This window comes from Pagrus pagrus (genome assembly GCF_965226575.1).
Source record: "Pagrus pagrus genome assembly, chromosome: 14".
In the NCBI taxonomy this organism is placed as follows: Eukaryota; Metazoa; Chordata; class Actinopteri; order Spariformes; family Sparidae; genus Pagrus; species Pagrus pagrus.
The window spans coordinates 5,668,421-5,689,510 of NC_140198.1; the positions used below are offsets into that span (position 1 = coordinate 5,668,421).

The 21,090-nt window shown below is 39.9% G+C and overlaps 1 long non-coding RNA gene across 1 annotated transcript in view; it reads right to left on the reverse strand.

Moving 5' to 3' along the window:
• The window catches only part of LOC311269444, a 69,569-nt gene extending 49,220 nt beyond the window's left edge, over positions 1-20,349 (reverse strand). Inside the window, exon 1 of the long non-coding RNA XR_014624096.1 lies at positions 20,000-20,349. This is a non-coding gene — a long non-coding RNA (uncharacterized lncRNA). The remainder of the gene's footprint in view (positions 1-19,999) is intronic.
• Between the last annotated feature and the right edge of the window lie 741 nt (positions 20,350-21,090).

Genomic DNA, 21,090 nt, shown 5'->3' on the forward strand with positions numbered 1-21,090 from the left:
GGAGTCAGACATATCCCCGTGCAGGTTTAGAAGAGTTTTCCCTCTGTAGAGCAGACTGGCTAACTTTGTTTCAGAAGCTTGAAACACACTACTACTACTTATTTGTGCTCTCTGGTGTGGGGCCTTTTAAATCAAGATGTTACGATGTCACAGTGCTCAGTAGTCGATGACTCTCAGCCATCGGCCCAACCATACTTCAGAGTGATATATGCTGCTTGTTGTACGTCCTACACAGCAAATCCAGCTTTGCATGGAAAGAAAGGTTGTCATAATGAGCATGGTAATGATGGCTCTGCAGCACCAGCAGTGAAACATTCATTAGACTTGACCAATACAGACAATTCTGACTTTAAACAAACTCCATCTACACATTTTTCTAAAAAAGCATACCGAACACCAAGCAGATCATTGGTTCACATTGAACAACACGGCGGGCGAGAAGGTCAATATCTGTTTTCATTTAGATTATCCGTAAAATCAATTGCTCATGAGGAGAATGGATTTAATGAGTTGAGATAACAAGCACAATCCATTTCTCCTTGATCCTTCACAAATCGACCAGAGAAATGGTAAATGCTCTTTGTAACTAACAACATTCGATCTCCATTTGCATTTCTGTATCTATATTATGTAGCAGCTAAGTGCATAGTAAACATGGAAATGTCATCACGGATCCACTGCTCATTGCCACCTATCAAATGCTTGCTGGAATAAGATAATTGTGCATTACCAGGAAGTCTGTGACTGTCGGTCATCATGTCAACCTGTCTTTTGACCCATCCACCTCAATCTACAATCCCCCCCCAAGCCTAAGCCAGGACATCTATCGCGTACACATAATGAGAGGAAGTGAGGCAGCGATGCATGAAAATGTTCAAAAAGTCTAATTTATCTGAGAGTCAGCCATCTCTTCCGTGCTTCCTGTGGACAGCCACCAAGGGGCTCAGTGTCATTTAGAGGTGAGAGCAGCATGAGCCAACCACAGAAAATATTACTTTTATTCAATGGATGTGATATGATTGACAGCCTGGAATTGCTAAACCTGCGACCTTGGAGGACTGGTACTCAGACTGAAGTTAGCATTTTGTGTGGGTGTGAAACTGTGGCCCTGCAGTCAAGTCTCATACTGATGCAGCTCCTTGTTTGCCTCGGCTTTATATTTTCAGACTAAAAGGCAGTATATTCACAAGCACTAAGCGTAAACAATATTGGGTGCACTGGCATTTATGAGGTAGAAAGACCAGATGGGACTTTTCAAATCCTGGGTGAATGAGACATTTTATAAATCATTATACTCTCTTTAGTGGCCCTGAAGTGTGTGCTGGTGTAAATGACTTGGTGTGTGCGTCACTTTGGGTGTGGAGATGGAGACGATGCTGTATGCCGCTGATGTTGTTGAGCTATCTGGGTCGCAACTTGCAACTTTGTCAATATTATCGATTAGACTTATCATTACTTTTTCCATTAATTGACTGATTGTCCACAAAATGTCCAAAAAAAAGTGAAAAATGTTCATCAAATGTTCAAAAATGTTCATCAAATGTTCATCTGTTTCAAAAACCCAAGGATACTGAGCCTACTGAAATGTAAGACGAGAAGTCTAGCATTTCTGTTTGACAAACGACTGAAACAATAATCTATTACCAAGGAGGATGTTTTATGCTTTTTCTTATTTTCTGTCATATATATAACGTTACAATGTCCGGTATTTATATTAAACATGGTCCAAGTTCAAATAATTAGGTAAAATTATAATAAAGTAATCCCTGTAATTAGTAATTACTGAAAAAAAGCAATTTCTAGTCTGCTCTGAATGAAACATTCCCACAGTTTTTTTCTGCTTTGCTACCAAGACCTCATGACATTTTGTTGTCAGCTCATTTATTGATCATTTGCTCCAGGCACAGCACGGCCACGGGAAGTGCCCAGCGCCCGCTCAGTCTGTCTAATTATTTGTACCGAGGTGATTTAGAGCTGCTCAGACCAGGACTTTGATCAGGGACAAATTTGATGGAGAAACTATTTCTGTTTTTTCCTCCGATGTCGTCTAGCTGCTCTGCCTGAGGTCAATTATTCACAGAGTTTGGACAGATAGATTTACTTTTTTTGCTAAAAGTAACTACTATCTGCCATTAGCTAGTGAGCTCAGTTAGCCGTGCAGCTAGCGGCGCTATTGGCTCTCTCCGTGGGTCTCCCTGCCCCTGGCCTGACATCCTCACAGCAGTCCAAAGCTCCTATTCTAGACGTGTAAACACAGCTCCCAGTCTGAGCAGAGTCAGCTCGTTGATAGGACGACTAGTTGTAGCTAACTAGTTGCATGGTTAACTGAGCTTACTAGCCAAGCAACAAATAAATCTGTCTGTTCATCAAGACCCTGTAATCACCAAGTTATTCTCTCCATAAAGTATGATCCAAAATCAGTGAATAAAGTTGTGTTTTGTAGAGTAATCTAATAAACAGCTTGTTTCAGACGGGGAATTAACTGAGCTAAATAAAGGGCAAGTACAAGATACAAGTAATTTCTTGAAATGTGACTCATGCAAAGCTCCTCTAGTGGAGTCCCAGAATAAAAAACATTAGCATATAAAAGAGCATAATGCGTCTCCTTCAAAAGGGCTACCAAATAATAATCTGTTGAATAACTAAGTGATGAAACAATGAGTCATTTTAGTTCTAATCCTGTCTGGGCATGAAAATTGGAGTTAATTACTTTTGTTTATTTATGAAAACTAAAATAATACAATCTATGAAAGCCTTTGTCTTGGAAAAAGTATTAATCAGTTATATTTTGGTGATAAGAAGTTAACAAGTATTTGCAGACAGCATATCATTTTTTAATAATAATCTTTAAGTTATTGGATTTCTCACATATACCAAACACTTTCAGGTCTGTGTTTGCCCTGTTGGCCCATTTGGGGTCACCAGCGTTATTGCCCAAGAGTGAATTAATATGAGCCAATTTCAGCTTTAACATTAAATATTGACCGGAGGTCCTGTGGGGTTTAATGGGAAGTATGATGTAGAAGATGACACGGTTTAAAAGAAAAGAGATTAAATGGGACAAATAACAGAATGAATATTGGAGATTGGACATCAATGTGTTGTAGATATAATTTTATTAACATCTCTCTTTATTTGAGGGAACTTATGTGGCAAGATGATGAAAATGATTTGGAATTTCAGATCTGGAGTAAACCCAAGATGCAAGCTTATAATTTTAAACATTTGTCTAGAAAAATAGATTATGTTTTCACATAACAGCTGGCAGCTGTTTAACACTGAAATGGAGCCACAACCTGGAAGAAAGAAAGTGTAATTTGCCTGAATTTGTCAAGAGAGTCTATAATTAACAGAAAAAAAACACTTTTTATTCTTTCTGTGCGGTCCTCTTTTAAGGAAAATCAATTTTTAATTGGTGTGGTTCTACATCTTAAATTGAAAAAAAGGGGAAATGGAGGCTACGGTGACAGTCTGGATGTCCACAGACAATTTGCTGTGTTTATGGAGTTCCCTCTATTTCTCTGAGTCACTGCCTTCTGTCCTGCTCACCCTCAGAGACATTTTTTTCTCGTTTTTCTTCCTCTCTCCTTATCTCCCCAGACAAAACACGCACACGCACACACACACACACACTAAGGAACATATGCTTTTGCTGCAATGAAAACATCTATCCTCAGGAGAGTGTGTCCCAACAGCCTCAGCAAAGTGTGTGTGGGCTGATGAGGTGAAAGTAATCTAAATGGTGTTCTGAGCGGTAGAGGTGGCACGCGACACACACATACACACTCATGGTAAATCGTATCATCACACCCCCACTGCGACATGTGGGCCTTTCCAGAGGACGCCGCTGCTCCGAAGGGGTTGAAAATACCGAAAATGAGTTGAACCTCCGCTGAGATGGGGGGTCACTGCCTCTTTTCTGCAATTTTCTGTCCCTTTCTCTCAGGGGTCAGTAATTGAGCATCGGAAATTGGAGAAATTGCCACAAGTCGAAACAAAGTCACAAAACAGCTTTATTTTCCTGGTTATATACGAACAGGGAAAAATGCCAACTGGGAGCAGATGAGAGGGGCAGAAGGTGGTTTAATGTCTTTCCGTGTTTGCACAAAGCACAAAACAAGTGTGTGTGTGCGTTGTGTACGTGTGCAGGCTGGCACTCATTCAGTGGCAGTAATTTCCCTTGTCATATATGGTTGTGTTAGTAAAGATGCTCTCCCTGGTCCCTGAGCTGCTTTCCAAATGTAGAGCAAAGCATCTCCCGACACACTACGGCAGATCGGCGGCTAAGTGCAACTTGTTTTCATCTTCAAGGACAAGGTGACCCCGCGCCACTGACACTGAAAAAGGAAAAAATTGAGAGCATCTGATCTTCTGGGGATATTAAACAAGACAAATAGGCAACCTCCCATCAGCATAGCAACACAGTAAAGTGTTTGATGCGGTGTGAGAATAAGGAAAAACTTGCGGTTGTTCGCAATGACACTGAAGGACATTTTGGTCAAAGCTGTGTGGTGGCTACAACTCACACAAAGGCTTGAAAGAATTGGACAAATAAGATAACCCAAGCTGTATTGTTTTTGCAGTAATTACAGTTTGAAATTAGTTTGTATGAGTAATTAACAAAAAGATACAAGATTATAGATTATTAGAAAGGACAAATAGCATTTAGATAGATGTCATCTACAAATTAGATCACTTGCTTTCATTATGATCTCAAGATTATGCTCCTCACTCCCGAGTGGAAGCAGTAATAGCAAATTGCTGCACTACACCAGCAGAGTAGCAAAAACTCAGATCACAGTATCAAACAATTTATCACCCCAAAATCGTAAGATCAAAGTTTGAAAGTAGATTTCTTAAGCACTTTGAATCCTGGCAAAAAGATGTATTTTGAGATTCACCATTTTCATTTATCCCTTTTTAGAGGAACAATTTAATTTTGCTTTATCCCTCGCTGGGTTTGCTGATATATTCATAGAAAACAATAAGTGTTCTTCCACATGCACATCTTGGCAATTCCTTTCCTCTGGCTTTGCAGTATCTACAGAAATGTAATCTGTGTGTGTCTGTATTAAAATTCATGAGGACAGATAAGACGGGACTTTCATTAGTGTGGGATTCTGAAGCTGGTAGTTTGGGGGAAAGTAAAAGCCAAAATACTTCCAGCAGCACTTTCCAGGATCCTATCTGAGGTCAGAAAAGTCAGGTCAGGAAAGTTTGGGCTCCTGACACAAGTTTCACCTGATTACATGTGCCATGAAGGGCGGGGTTTCAACAACATCTGACTAAAATTAATTGGGCAAGTAGAGGGCATTAAAAGCACACAGTGTGACACAAATAACAGCAAAGACTTCATTTCCAGACATGTTTGTGGTGACTAGAGGTATTCAAAGCCAAACTATGATGTTTTCCTAACCATAACCAAGTGTTTTTTGAGCCTAAACCTAACCAGCGCATAAGCACAGTGTTGTGACAGGAGAAAAATAGAAAATTGAACCTTAAAAAACTGAAATGTAAACTTTCAACATAAAGAAACATACAGCTTGAACTTATTTGTTGTTTGAAAACAGAAAAGTACTTAGCAAACATTTATTCTGGTTGGTTTGGGTTGGATTAGTTGGTCATAGTAGCTCTCAATGGCATAACTTTGGCTTGAGGTACTAAACTAGGTCTTCAGTCAGTCTATTTCCACACATCCATCTACAATAACTCCAAGTCACAGCAACACTGAAAACATTTCAGATATCTACTTTAATCACTGATGGCCATGCATGCCATGGTATTTATTCTTAAACATGAAGACATTGAGGTTCACAGTCTATGAATTGAATTACTTCTTTCTAAATCAACTTTTTGTATAACCATACGATACACAACATTAGAGCAGGTGGAGCAAATATCAGCTCAGGGCCAAAAGACTGTCGAGCTGGCCCTTATTTTGATATATACGTAGACTCTTTAGAGAAAGCAATGTTCAACATTTCCCTCACAGCTGGCTGAGCAAACATTATGATGGAGAGAACTTGTGATGGAAATTTTTGTACCAGAAATTGCCCCACATGTGAAAAATACAGCCATTAGAGCAGGGCAGCAGGATGCTTGTTGAACAGCTCATTTTGAAGAGCACATTTCTGCAACAGCATTTTTCACAAACTTTGCTTATGTTTCCATCGACTTATTGACATCACACACACAAACAATCGTGACAGGAATGGGCCAAGTGTTGCCAAATCCTTATTAACGAGCAGCTGCAGCTTCACCAATATTTATACTCTTTGGTAACAAACATAAACGGCTAAATCAATAACCATTTAGCCAGCTGATAATGAATCAATACCAAGAGCTTTTATTGAAATTGCACGGTCCAACAACAGAAATGTTTGGAGGGAAACAAGCCTATGTTTGACACGTCTCCTTACTCCCACGAAAAACTAATAAGATGCAGGTGCCCACACTCTTTGTCAACAGTCTGCGCTGCTGGCGCTGACACACCTACTGCTAATTAATAGCGAGGACAGAAGTGGAGTGCCATGGTCCTCTCTGTTTTAAGCGTATGTCAAGCTGTCACCAGAAATTTGTTTTGTGGCGGGGACTAGACTGTGACGGCAGGCTTCCTGACAAGGCTTCAGGCTCGGTTTCTAAGCACCAGCTGGTCACTTATTAGCTCTGGCATGCATTGGAAGTGCTATTGATGCAGAGCTAATGGAGAAAAACAGTCTCAACTCCTGAGCCTATTTGGTCCATCTATAGTCAGGGCTGGCAGAAAGATACATGTCCAATTGTTATCAGTTAAGACTTGAGATGGATTTAGAAGACATGAACAATTCAGAGTATCTGGTAAAGTAAAAACTTATCATCTTATTAACAAACTTTCAAAGAGCATCTCAATCTATCTCAGTAGGTTTGATGTTCTCTCAAAATTCATGCAGATGTAAGTCTGAAGTTTTGGTTGTGTTGTCTGGAACAGCAATATCCTTCTAATTATACCCACGGGAGTATGACTCAAAATACACTCAGCTATTCAGAGTGATGATTAAAAAAAATATCATATGACTGGCTGGTTAGGAGCCGTGGCTGCAATTTACCAGTCAATCAATGTGGAAACCTCCCTCACGCGTGGTCACAAGCTTTTGGCAGCGACTAAAAGAATGATTTCACAGACAAGGGCCCAAGATGATATTTCTCCACAGGGTGGCTGGTCTCACTCAACGACGTGAAAGAGTTAGTGAGCTTGGTGATTTGGGAGGACCTTGATATCAGGCCGTTGTTCTTTTATATTGAGAGGAAGCCAGACGGGGCAGTATTAAGGATGCCCCTTGGCCGGCTTCTTCTGTGTTCAGGGGAAGACCATTTGGTGGAAGGAGAACCAAAGGATGACTCCCCGAGTGGGAGTGTTTGGGAATCTTGCAAGAGGAGCTGAAAGAAGTTTCTTTGAAAATACATATTGATGTGCTCTGCTCACACTTGTACATCCAGAACCACAAGGCAAATCAAAATGGATGGATGTTTCCACTTTATAGCAGCGAGGACTAGAGATTTTAGTATAAATACTGTATGCATCTGGTCTGTGCTCACTGAAGACTAACTGAAGGTTACTCAATTAAAAAGGAAATTCATTAATATAACAATATTTAATGTAATATTAATGTAAGGAAAATGTATTTTCCCTATAACTGTAACTCTGTCTACCACCAGTTGTAACAACTAAAGCTTGTTAGCTACGCTGTTGCCCTGTTTGCTCTTCTCTTCTGCTGCTCTTGTGAAAGGGGAACTCCAACAAGATGCAAGGTAAATTTATTGTAATTTATAAAATCACAAGGATTTTAAAAATCGAAACAAGTTCCCTAGACTCACAGCCTAGGGAAGGAAGCTGCTTTGTAGTCTTGTGGTATGACAGCAGATAATTCTGTATATTTTGCCAGATGCCAGCAGGCTGAACAGACTGTGGCTGGAGTTGGTAGGTTTTTCATTGGCAGCCATTTTAAGAAATTCACAACCAGTTTTTGGCTCTTAAAGAGCAAAATGTGCACCTAAAACTAAATAATTTTTTAATATGCATTGCATTAGTGATATTTAAATATTGCTGTTACGTTAGCAGAGTTGATTACACTTCAGACTCAAATCCTGTAAAGTATCAGGTAAAACACAAAGCAAGAATTTGGTTTAGTTACTGTAATCAATAGTCCAAAAAGTGGAACAAAAAGGCCACAGGTCAGTGCGGCGGTGTAGGAGTGTCCCTCCATGGTCCCTGTGTGTGACGTGTTGGGAACCCATATAAAACCATGTAAACTGCTTCATTGAAAAACACACTTCATTCAAACTTGCCATGAACTAAATTAAATTCACCAAAACAGTCTTAGTTTTGTCATTCTCCATCTGATAAAATTAAGAAACATAATGATGCAATCTTTGATGTTATCTCTTCGTTATGTGGACTGAAATACTCTGGATAGTCTAGATGAATCTGTTACACCAAACATTTGGGCTGCGACAGAGATCCTTAAGGAAATTATAGAAGTAGAGCAGGTGGCATGAATGAAGCCGCTTGGACAGCAGCCTAAACACATTTATCAAGCAACTGATGCTAATTTTGATTACCGTGAAATTTTAAACATGCTTCCAGTCTTTTCATACTGTAGTTATGCAGAATATCACCCTTCACTGACTCACTTTACACTTAGATTATGATGATTTTGTTTATCCTATGATCTAGTTTGATTTATCAATGAAGGGTTGTGCGGCAAGGGGTGTTGACGGACATTTTGGCTTTTGTTAAGATCAAATCAGTGGCTAGTCTGCTGCCTCATATTAAAAGTGTGGTAGATGTACCAGCCTCCACACTTTACCTCTATTAACTTGACCTCTACCTCTCTATTTTCCACTGTAGAGCACACCGGAACAAAGATTTGTACGAGCTGAGATGAAGAAAGAGCACGACAATATAGCAGAGGTCTCAGGTGCGTCTTGTGCTCCGGTGACGGTGAAATATGCCACAGAGTTGAATAGCACGGAAGAAAAAACTGGGAATGTGTGTGAGGGAGAATAAATTTTAGATAATAGAGCATCAGTGAGTTTATGTGCGTAAGAAAGAAAGACAGAGGTGGTGACGGAGAAAGACAGAAGAAAATTATTCTAGACAAGAGACACATACAGTATGAACGGAGGTCTCAGCAGGTGGTCCACAAAGCTGAAGTCAAAGTGTAGACAGATCTCAGTTATTCCCCATCACTGTCACCCTCCTGTCTCTCTCTGAATGTCCCTGCCAACTGTTTTTTCTTTGTTTTCAGCCATTTTGCAGCTGGAGTTTTACACAAACCTTTAACACAATTAAATTCTAATTACACAAATCTGTGTTTTCTCCTTTTCAGAAAACAAAACCTGTACAACCGAGTGTCATTTAAGACCTTAGATTATTATTGTTCTTTATCGTCAGCTGCTGTTGGGACTTAAAAATTCACCACAACACAAATCACTCCCAAGTCTAGACATTATTAATTGAACAGATGCATTGTCAGTGCTATTTCATCTTCTTTGTTCGCATAATTTCTTTCCATTTTTCCATCATCAACTTTAATTCCTCCAATAAAACTACTTCCGTCTCCATTCCCCTTCAATCTGTCTTTGTTTTCTGTCTGTGTCTGCCTATCTCTTCTGTCTTGTGCCATTCTTATCATGTCTTCACATTTCTCATTCTCTCTCTCAATAGCTCTGTCCCTGCTCCTTTTCTTGAATTTCTCTCGTCTTTTCTCCTGACCCTCCCTCTCACTTTCCCCACCTGCGAGTGACACCAGCAGTGTGCCAGCTGAACAGCTGTGTTGACCTGCCAGGCCGAAAACAATAATAGTTTTGGCACCTTTGAGGGGTCGAGGAGAAGAAAGGGAGGTCTTTCATTTTGTCATTCAATCTTTTTTATGATCACGCTCATACCATGGTACGATATTTTCTCTAAGAAAAAACATAATTAGTAACAACTCTGTGTCTTTTCTGTATCCAGACTGTCCTGTAATGACCTACACAACTAATTAATATTTAAAAATAGCTGCCAATTAATTCAATTCCATTCTTTTGAGCTTAATTAAAAATACAGTTCAAGTTTTTTCATGCTTTTTTTTTACAATGACAGCCATGTGTTCACAATCCTGTATTAAAGAGGGCTCTATGTAACAATTTGTATCAATTTACATGTAAAAATAACATTTTTATCGGCCAAATGTGAGTGTATCGTAATGTGACATAAAATGTGACCTTCCCTTTCTCTTTTGGTGCCTATAAACCTGTGGACGATATTTTTAAGTTGTTTAATGCTGCTGGACTGTGGATTTCTTTGTGAAGGACTCGGGTCGGATTTTCAGGAACAGTCCAAATGGTGTGACTTTATGCACGCTCTCGAGTGAATTGTCTAAGCGCCTCTTTCCGATTTAGTAACAGTAGCTATCATTAGTTTAGAAATGAGGTCCGCTTACATAAACTGACGACCGGCTTTCAGCAGAACACAGACGATCCACAGAGCCCCTTTAAATAAGTGTCATTATTCAGCGTGCAGATTATAACATAATAATAGTAACATCTTGGACACCACTTACAGAACATATAACCATATCTATAGGACAAAGCTATAGCTTGCCACACAACACTCCGTTATTGTACCATTCATCTAACGAAAAACACACAATCATGTGGCCACAAACCAAATAGATTATGTGGCTTGGAATATCTGTTTACTCCTGGATCAGAGAAGGTTACCTGTCGATCTCACTGTCACAAAAACAATCTATTCATGTTTTTTTAATCAAGATGATAGTTTTCTGTTTGGTGAACTGTTCCTTTAACAGGGGTAGAACAAAAATACATCCAACTTTTTTCCAACTGTTGCCAGAAAGTCATTTTCACAGCCCTGCTGTGAACTAGGTCTTTCTAGTTCAGCAGGGCCTCCCCCTCTGTCTCTATCACACTGACTGCCGTTTGATCTGGGCCTGCCCCCCCTACTTTTGCTGTGACAGGCTTATTTCAATAATGCAGGTGGTACAGGGTGTGCAGGCATTGCAGGGGGGTGGTGAACTGTGGGACTGTGGTGATGTTGTATGTGTGTGTGTGTGGCGGAGGGGATGCGTCACAGCATTTACAGCTTCAGTTTACAGTTCCCGAGGAAAGAGAGAGGGCCCTCTTTTGTTGACTCAAGGCAACCACTACCACCAAAACTGCAATTTCTGTTCACCCATGATACCTCTCACCCATCACTGATCTTGACTTATTACCCCTCTAGAGCTCCTCTTTTCTTGCATCTTTCTCAGAGGGTCTTGACCCCTTTCTTTCCTTTTCTTAACCCTTCTACATCCTCCCACCCACGTTCTCCTAATTGGCAGAACTAAGGTGCTGCAACCCGACGCTGCAGTCTGACCTGACCACCTGCAAGAAACGATTGCACACACACACACACACACACACCCACACACACACACACACACACACACACACTCTCTCCATGGAGTCATTAATCAAAGCAACCGACTGACAGAACCTCCAAGAAACTCATTTGTGGTGTGGATGGATATTTTCCGATGAAGCAACATTTCTTCACGAAAATTTTTTACAAACAATTGTGCTCTTTACTTTAAACACTCATACACACACACACACACACACACACACACACACACACACACACACACACACACACACACACACACACTCATATCCTGTCATCTAGAAACACACACACTCGTATGAGTTGCACAGAGCCTTTCTCTCGCTGAGTCAGAATCAGTAGCAGTCTCTTCTGTCTGGCACAACTCATAACCTGCCAGTAAAGATCTGATTAGGGAGAGTTGAAACTCCGCTGTGTGTTTTCTCTGTTCAGTGTTCAAGTGCACCGGCAATCAAATTACGCCTCGAGATATTTATAAACTAGTTACGATGATATGTCTAGAAAGACAATTTATCTGAATTATTCAAAACATTTTGATTAACTTCCTCATGATAATAAACATTGGAAACAGAACAGCTTCTGTGCTGTGACAGATCCAAGACTACATTGACAGCAAGAGCTAAATGTGAGAGATGTTAAGAGGATTTAACAAACTTGATTTCAGTGTTGCGTCGGTAGCCAACCATCAGCTCCCACATTTCTCACAACTTGCACTTCTCTGAGTCATGCACGGGGTGTCACAATTTCAATGCTAAATCCAAAATCTTTCGAAATTAGCTTTCAATTTCAATCACCGAATTCGAAGGCAGTATCGGCCTACAGTATGCACACTAGCCTCCGGAGAAAGAAAAAACACTACAAAAAACATCTCAAAGACCACACAGGTAGCTTACAGGTCATATTCAGCTGCTCTTCTAGACACTTATCCTGTCTGCATTAAGACTATCAGCTGACTGGTACCTGTGGCGAGCAGTTTTAATATATTATTCAGATATTCAAAATGAAGAACAATTTCAAATGTCCATGAATGAATTTTGAATGGATTAGTATAAATAGCACTACAAATATCCCAAATTGCCATTATGACCATACTAAAAAATGCAGTTTCAGATATATGAAATTAGATTTATGACTAGAAAGAATGCAATTGCAGATTGTAGATGTATTGTGGATATCGGCTGATGGATACCCAACAAAAATAAATAAATAAATGCCAAAATGATTCACTTCAGTTCTGAGTAGCAACAATTGGATTGTAGATATCTGCAAATGGGAGTTTAACTTCATAGGTAAATACAAGGTGATATTTATATTGTTCTACTCCATCATGAAAGGAGGAATAAACAATAAGCATCTAAATCACCGTATTAAAAACCTGGTGAAATACACAACAATGCCACACCTGAGACTGATGATGTGAGGTCACATTTTCCAATTGTCATAAAAATACACTTTCCAGCACACAAGTTCTCTCGATACACACAGTCTAAAAAAGGAGCTAAATTAAAGAAGGTCAGACATTTTGCATGACTAAACCTTATTAGTATTACCCACAATGTCAAAGCATTGAATGCCCTCTGGCATTTTTAAAATTTGATTTAGTTTTACCAAGAGACACCAGTTGTAAGAACTGTAGCCAGAAAATGTGAGCTTTCTGTGGTTAATAATACCCATCTTGGCTGGCTTTAACTGTTCAGTATTACTATTTGTTTGTCACTCATTTATGATTCTAGACAGCTACTGATAGGGGTTGAGGTCTGATGATAAACCTGGAAACCAAAGCAGCTTGTCACACACCGCGATGAGTTTGCCTGGCGTGAATATTAACATATGTGAAGTGTAGGCGGAGACATCCGACTGATTTTCTGCTGAATGCCAAATTTAATTTTATTATCAGCGTCCAGACATTAGAGAGGATTGAAGGGGCAATATATAAATACAAAGCCAACGCAGAAAATCCTTCTATGATATAGTTACTTTAGAGTTACTGTCTCTCTGTCGGGAAAAAGCACAAAAAACATTGTTTTCAAGGTGAGTTGTGAAACTGTGCCCCTTCAAAAAAAACCCTCCGGGACCTCTTTACTGTAACCTTTAATTCTCTGAAATTCTCAATTTTTTTCACTGTTGTGGACAATCGGGAAGGTAGCCACTAGATTGGTTCAGAAAATTACTTTAAATGAACCCATCTATGTGACAAGTGCTGCTTTATGCCAGAAGGGCCAGTCGTCCCCTTATAAGCAGTATGGTTGGGACCAAAGTAAGGATAACACAGGGCCACTTCATCAAATCATACCCTCTCTCACCTGCCATTTCCCTCAAACATTCAATCTCGGTTTCTAATAAAGACCTTTGCCAATGTAGAACAATGATTGCTATATCAGACCCTGTGTACTGGTAAATAACTCTGCGTTTCATTTATAACAAGACTGTCAGGATACACTGCAAGCCTGACAACGCCTCAACCTTTCCAACTCAAGGTCATGGATTAATTTCCTTTTCCACGGCCCCATGAGCATTCTGATATTTGCTACATGGCTCCATCTTAAAAGGCTGCAAAGATTTCTTGGAAGCAAGCAGAAACACATCTGAAGATGGTGTGTAATCAGCACGTGTAATCTGGAGATTTCCACAGTCTGGATCACCGGTTCGACTTTCTCCGGTACGCTCTGGTCAAAACCATTAAATCTGCAGCCATATCAAATTATGACTTGCTTGCAAATGCCACACACAAAGAAAATATTGATTGCTTTGGAAATGTCACATAAGACCTTACATGAGTAGACAATAAAGCCAGTAAAGTGCAGAGAAGTTGCTGTAACTTTTGATGTCTTTGGTACCACAAAACAGCAGCATATATTTCTATATTAAGCTTGAATAAACTAAAGTAAATGCATTTAAAATTCTTAATACAAGAGCAAGTCAGATACATCAGCTGAGCACCTGAGCATATAACCCTTTACAAACTACAGTTGTAGTTATTGATCTGATGTAGGTCATTTCAAGCAGAAGTTAAACCCCTAAGAGCTTAGCCCTGAATACTCTGGGGGGTCAGGGTCAGTTCCTGTTTAGCAATTCAGACGGGTGAAGTGTAGCGGGATCTAGCTTTGATCCATCAGTTCATAAAAGACAGTGCAGAATGATCTAGGAGCAAGAAAAAACACTTTGATGGGAAATATTTCAAAATCAAGAGGCTTGAACCAAACAAGGCCTGACGGGAGCGCCAAGGTCATAGAGCAGAAGGTTGGACAGTATTTGTTGTACAGCAACAGAGTATAATACAGCCACTACTGCTGGATTGCCCTTGAGCAAGGTCAATCATAAAGTTGCTCAATGGCAAACAGAGACTTATGCTTGTACTAGCTCAACAGTGACCGCCAACTGTTGAACAGCTCTGGTTCTGTAAGTGAATTTCGCATTCATTCACTTCATTACTGTTTCAGGAAACCGGCAAACTACAAGATGAATTGTGAATGTGGATTCGGCGCAAATAAAAAAAAAAGTAAAGGGGGGGAAAACGATAAAACGATCCAATCGTGGTAGCAGTAACTCGTTAGCTGGCATGACTTTCATGGGTCAAACATTTCCAATGGTTACAGCAAGCTCGACCAATTTAGAAAAAAGGCCTGTGAACTTTTAGTGATTATTTTCATTACAGATTAATTTATCTCATTTTTGTTTTTGCTAAATAAAATAAGACCACGTTACATTTACTGATCCCAGGTTCCCAGAACCAGATGTGTTTACTTGATAAATCTGACAATGATTTTCTTAAAAACGTACTTTTTGGTCTATAAAAAATCTAAAATACTAAACAATGCCTATCATGGTTTCCTAAAGCCCAAGGTGACATCTTCAATCGTCTTGTTTGATCTGACTAACAACGCATACTAAAACAATATGCAGGTTACTATCACATAAGCCAAAGAAAGCAGGAAATCCTTACACTTACATTTTCTTTAAAAAAAATACACTTCCTCCACAAACTGAGGAGACAAAAGGAGAGAGCAAAGGATAAAGGGAGCCATTGGCTATAAGAGAAAGAAGGATGCTGACAGAGTCGGTAAAGGATGAGAGACATCAGGAAAAGAGAGTTGGATCACCAAGTCGTTCAATCACAAGTGGAGCAAGAGAGACTTCAGATTGCAGGAAATTGTATGTGCCCCTGAGCAGATCAACAGCCTTTGTCTGCTCGACAGAAAATGACTGTTGCATTGAAATGACTCCAAATGGCTGAATGCTATACACGGGTCATTGATGGGCTAGGTGTGTGTGTGCGTGTGCTAGTGTGTGTGTGTGTGTGTGTGTGTGTGTGTGTGTCTGTGTTGGCAGAGAGAGCCATGCTAGCCAGGGGCGAAACAGTCTCCATGCGATTAAACAGAGCAGGACGAGGTGATCATTCACCTCCACTTGCCCTTCTAAGGACTCACATACAAGCACATACCCACACATGCACATACACCAAGGAATGGTGAAAGCAGAAGAGGATCTCCTGACCAGCGCCTACAGTTTGGAAGAACATGAAGTCATTGACGAGTCCCGGCTCCGACTGCAGTTTTACCCTTGCATTGAGCTATTATCACAGTTGTTTGCAGTCGCTACGGTGCTCCTCTCGCTACAGTACTCTAAATTATCTAGCCTGTAGGTCTATTATAGGACTTGAATGGAAGTTAATCGCAAAGTCGCTGGGATAAAGAAACAACCCCACTGAGAATAAATTTGCATTTGCAAGTAATGAGAGCAGCTTCGGGTAAGAGCACAGGTAGCAGTGCCTTATCCAAATATGAAAGCATAGCTGCTGACACTAATCAGAAACTGTGCTTGAACTTTCTGTCTCTCTCAGGAGTCTATACACAATAAGAGTTCTCTGCTCATATCCAAACTGTAAGTCAGAACCAACTGACTCACACCTTGCAACATTAGTTAGACTAAACTGTGGTCTAAAGTGGTGATTTCTATCCAAGGGTACGGCTACCTCGGCAGTTAGTAGGGGAAAGATTGTGGAAATTATATAGCAACATATTGGTTCAAGATGCAAATCAACAGAAAAATAGGATTATAAATTGATGTTAGGAAGATCTTTTGTTGTGAAAATAACCAGGAACCATTCAGCTACGTTAGACCGACCTGAGACAGTTTGATCAAATTAACACCATACTGAGATTGAGAGTGTGTGGAAACTAGTTAACAAGGGAAACGAGGAGTGGAAGTAGAAAACTACAGTTTAATTGGCATCTCTGCAAACTGGAAGGGGGGGCTGTAAAAATTCAAAATAAAAAGGGTCCTCAGCAATTGTGCAGTTCTGAAAGGCTGATCAGCAGTGGGAAGAAAGGCCAGTTTTTTTAAATTAAACAAGTAAATGTTGCTGTTGGCCTGCAGAGAGTGGGTTTGGAAACCAAGGAAGTGAAGAGTTGATTACCGATCAGTTGATTTGCATTGCAGGGTTACATGAGATCGGCATATTTGTTCATTTTGGTTGGCATTTTCAGCCGTAACTAACGTTTAAAGATATATTGAGTGTTCCAACCTATCGGACGTTTCTGCTGTGTTTATTTCATGTATTGTGTTGCTTTGCTAGCATCTTTGACATTGTTACTGTGACTTTTAGTTTGGGGTAAACTCTAACTGTCATTTTCTTTAGTTTGCGGCCCAACAGGTAAATTAGGTCTCCAACCTACATTAGTAAAAGTGTAAATGAGATATGAGAGCAGTTTAATGAGATGTATACACAAATTATGACAACTAAAAATTACAATTAAATCATATGTACACTAGTGCGTGATGGAGTTTTCTACCCACAAGATGTTAACAGACATTGTGCTTGGTTCAATACTCAGTTCTTATTCCAAATTATATTTCATTGCTACACAAATAGATTCAGAAGAAAAGGAGAGGCAGCTGAAGTTACGCACTCTGCAAGGTCATACAGATGCTGTTATCAACCACTTGAGCCATCTCACAAACACACTCAGAGCTCAAACATCAACAAATGTGCTCATGCACTGAGATACCATTTAGAGAAGTCCAGACACTGCTCTCTGAATCAAATGAACGTTTTTGCCTTTTCTCAACAGAGATTACGGTCTCGGACAGAAAAGAGCCAAACAACGAGCGGGAAAAGGAGGGTGAAGAGGAGGAGGAAGAAGATGACAAGAAGGAAGAAGCTGATGAGGGGGAAATAGAATCGAGGGAACGGCCGATCCATTTTGGCGGACAGCTCTGAGATGCAGCGTGTACACAGCTACATCAATCACAACAGTAATCTGGACCCACAGCCAGTGCATACTAACTGTTCACTGATTGACTGGAAACACACACACACACACACACACACAATGCATAGGAGATTCTATAGGAACTGCATAAGCCTATTGTGAGATTCAATCACATGAAAAAGGCATAAATAAAAACAACAACATCCAGTGTTTTTGCACAAACAAACACGGGTGGTTAGGTATCAGCAGCACACTGAAGATGTCACAGTCTCCCTCCTAATGAGAGTTGATATATTATTCCCTCCACTGCAACACTAAGGAATGGAAGAGATCCACTGTGCATCTTAACAACACAGAAAAAAACATAATTTTTGCCCAGTTTGAGTCAAATTTAGTTAGATATACACACACCCACACACATTTCAAATGCCCTACACATACACATACCCATCCGTACAGTCACTGTGTATCTCTAGGAGGTCCAGTCAAAGCAGAGTGGTGGTGAAAGCTAATGATATAACCCAGGCTGAGCTCTACCAACTCCATTTTGTGTGTGTGCGTGTGTGTGTGTGAGTGTGCCTTTTCTAAATGAAATGAAAGCTGGTTTGAAAACACAGACAGGCCTGTAAGTTGAAATAGTTGCCTCCAGGCGCTGTAGTCATCCATCAATCGAAAAATCACTCACATCATAACATTTATTAAAGAGATTCAGAGAGAGGCAAAGAGACGAGAAAGGGGTATCAAAATAACTGAGCTTCATGTAAGAAAAGTCTTAATGGAGGAATCTTCTTTTTCCCCTGCTTATATCAGCATCTCCTACAATATGCCAATTTTCTACCTTTGGTTCTAAACTTGAATAAAATCTCCTAATGGGTCCAGTGTGAAAGAAATTCTACACCGCAATTAAAGCTTTTAGAGGAAGTGGATGCAGCGGCACATCACAGGTTTTACCTCCCTGTATTATTAAAGCTTCTGTTAAACTGGCCACATGCTGTAATGAAAGGAAGGAGCCACATCTGAAAGGACTGCTGGAAGAGTTAGAGAGACAGCAGGTGGGAAATCGACTGACCGCACTTTCATAACATAATTTTCAGTGATTTTCAGATAACGAGTGAATCGGGTACGGTGAAGTTTGAAGGAAGTTCTTCGATATATTGTGGAAAATATTAAACTTTGTGAAATCACACAGACGTCAGTCACAGTTGGGGATGCTTCTGTATTGATTTCAATGGCCAGGATCATTTATATCTAATAGTTCGGCTGCAGAAACCAATTTACAACAATTTAAGAGCAGGAGACGAACTTGAACACCTACAGACTTGAGGTCAAAGCAGCCACAGCAACTACACAGTCAACAACAACAGCAATGAGATGAAGAGGGAGAGCCACCCTTGATTACAGAGTAGGACTCCAGTACGAGCTATTATAGTCCACTATATGAGGGTCGAACACTACATAAGCTTAATGTACGAAAGAAGTGGTTCTGAGTATAGCGGCAGCATATGTAATAGAACAAGAGCTCTGCAGGTCAGACTGGCTAATTATATGAAGAATGAAAGAAGATGTCACATAAATGCATTCTTAGAAAAGGAAAATATATCATTAATGCCTCACTGTATGTGTGCATTAAGTAAGAAGCGAGTAGCAATTAGTGTTGCGATGACAATGTGCGTCAGATCCTTTACTTGATTGAAAGTATGAATGTTACCCACATGAAAGGTCAGTTTGTTCAATTCAATTCAGTTTTTTAAGTTTGGCCTGAGAGCTAAATTCCAACATTTTAGTGATTTTAGTGTATTCGAAACCTCATCAATCGTTTATTTTTCACAGGGTTGGGTTCAACTGCTTCTTCTATTTTGTATGAACATTTATTATGAAAATTCAAGTTATTTTTGTCAATAGCTTCCATGTCATGTGACCCAGTGACTCCAAACCAATGCCGAATTGTATGACTAAATGGGACAAATAAGACACACCTCTTTTGATTAAATTTTACTGCTTCTTCTATTTTACATGAATATTTATTATGAATGTGTCTTATTTGGCCCATTTAGTAATACAATTCGGCATTGGTTTGGAGTCACAGGGTCACGTAACATGGAAGCTATTGACAAAAAATGCTGAATTTTCACAATAAATATTGATATAAAATAAAAGAAACAGTGAAATCCATTAAAACAAGGTGTGTCCTGTGTGACCTGTTTAGTGATACAATTCGGCATTGGTTTGGAGTCACTGGCTCACATGACATGGAAGCTATACAAAAAAAAGCCATTGTCTTATAAAAATATACTTTTGCAGAACAAATACATGAGCACTTCAACCTACACCAAGCAAGTTAGCAAAAGCAGTGAGCACTTACAGTACAGTAGGTCTGTGAAGTAAAGCAGATGAATCCTTTGAGGAGACCTGAAGCTGTCAACAGGTGGACAGGAAGCTCGTCTTCAATGGCGTTAACAGCCAGCTGTTAGCATGTTAGCTGGACTATGCTAACAGTAACGTGAGCCTCGGCCGTGGCAGCTGTCAGTGCTGTCAGTGACCTCTGCTGCTGAGGTTGTGTCCGCTATTCTCACCTAATTAACTCCTGAGGTTTCTCCCTGTTGTTTTTCTTTCTCCTGTGGCTTTTCTTTCCTTTTTTTTTTTTCTTCTCTCCACAATAAAATGAAAGTGACAACAAACAGGGAGAGTTTGGTGAGGAGCAGCACCTCGGACCACCTGTCCAGAGTGGGCGGGGCGTCAACAGGTTAAAGGGTCAATTCAGATTATTTTTTTTATTTTATTTTTTTCTTCGTCCAAACCAGGACTTACCACATGAAAATACTGTGCAGGGTTAGGGTTAGGGTAGTAGCTCAGTGTTTTTTTGTAAAGGAAATGTATTGTCTTTTTTTTACTAGCTTCTCACATGAAGGAAAAGTATCTTCAAGTCATCCCAGGGTCAACTCTTAGCCTAAGGATAGCCCTGGTAACACTATGCAGTGTGAAAATCACATGATCTTACTTTGTCTGGGCCTGGTAGCCTATTCCAAGGGCACAAGCACTAGATGAGAATCAAAGTCTTGAATAATGTGTACTTTTATGTATTTGTCTGTGTTATTATATTTAAATAATAATATAATATAAATGCATGCCGTGTAGCCTCCTCACTGGGTCGCGTTAAGGTGTTTTTGTACATTAACCGGCGTGCATTGCCTTCTAACTTCGAGCTTAAGATACTAGATGAGAGTGCAGATAATATATGCCTCAAGAGCCTTACAATGCTCAAGAGGGCCTTCACAAAACAGAGCTGAAGTGCTAGATAATGTCCTTTGTCACATCCAGCTTGTTTAAGTGTCCTGCAAAAAATGCATGCATTCAAACTGAAGTCCTTGCTGGTATTATTCAGATTGTACTTATTAGCACCCACACTTCATCTTGAGGTTTATATGAGGCCATGGCTCTGATCGCTAAATTACA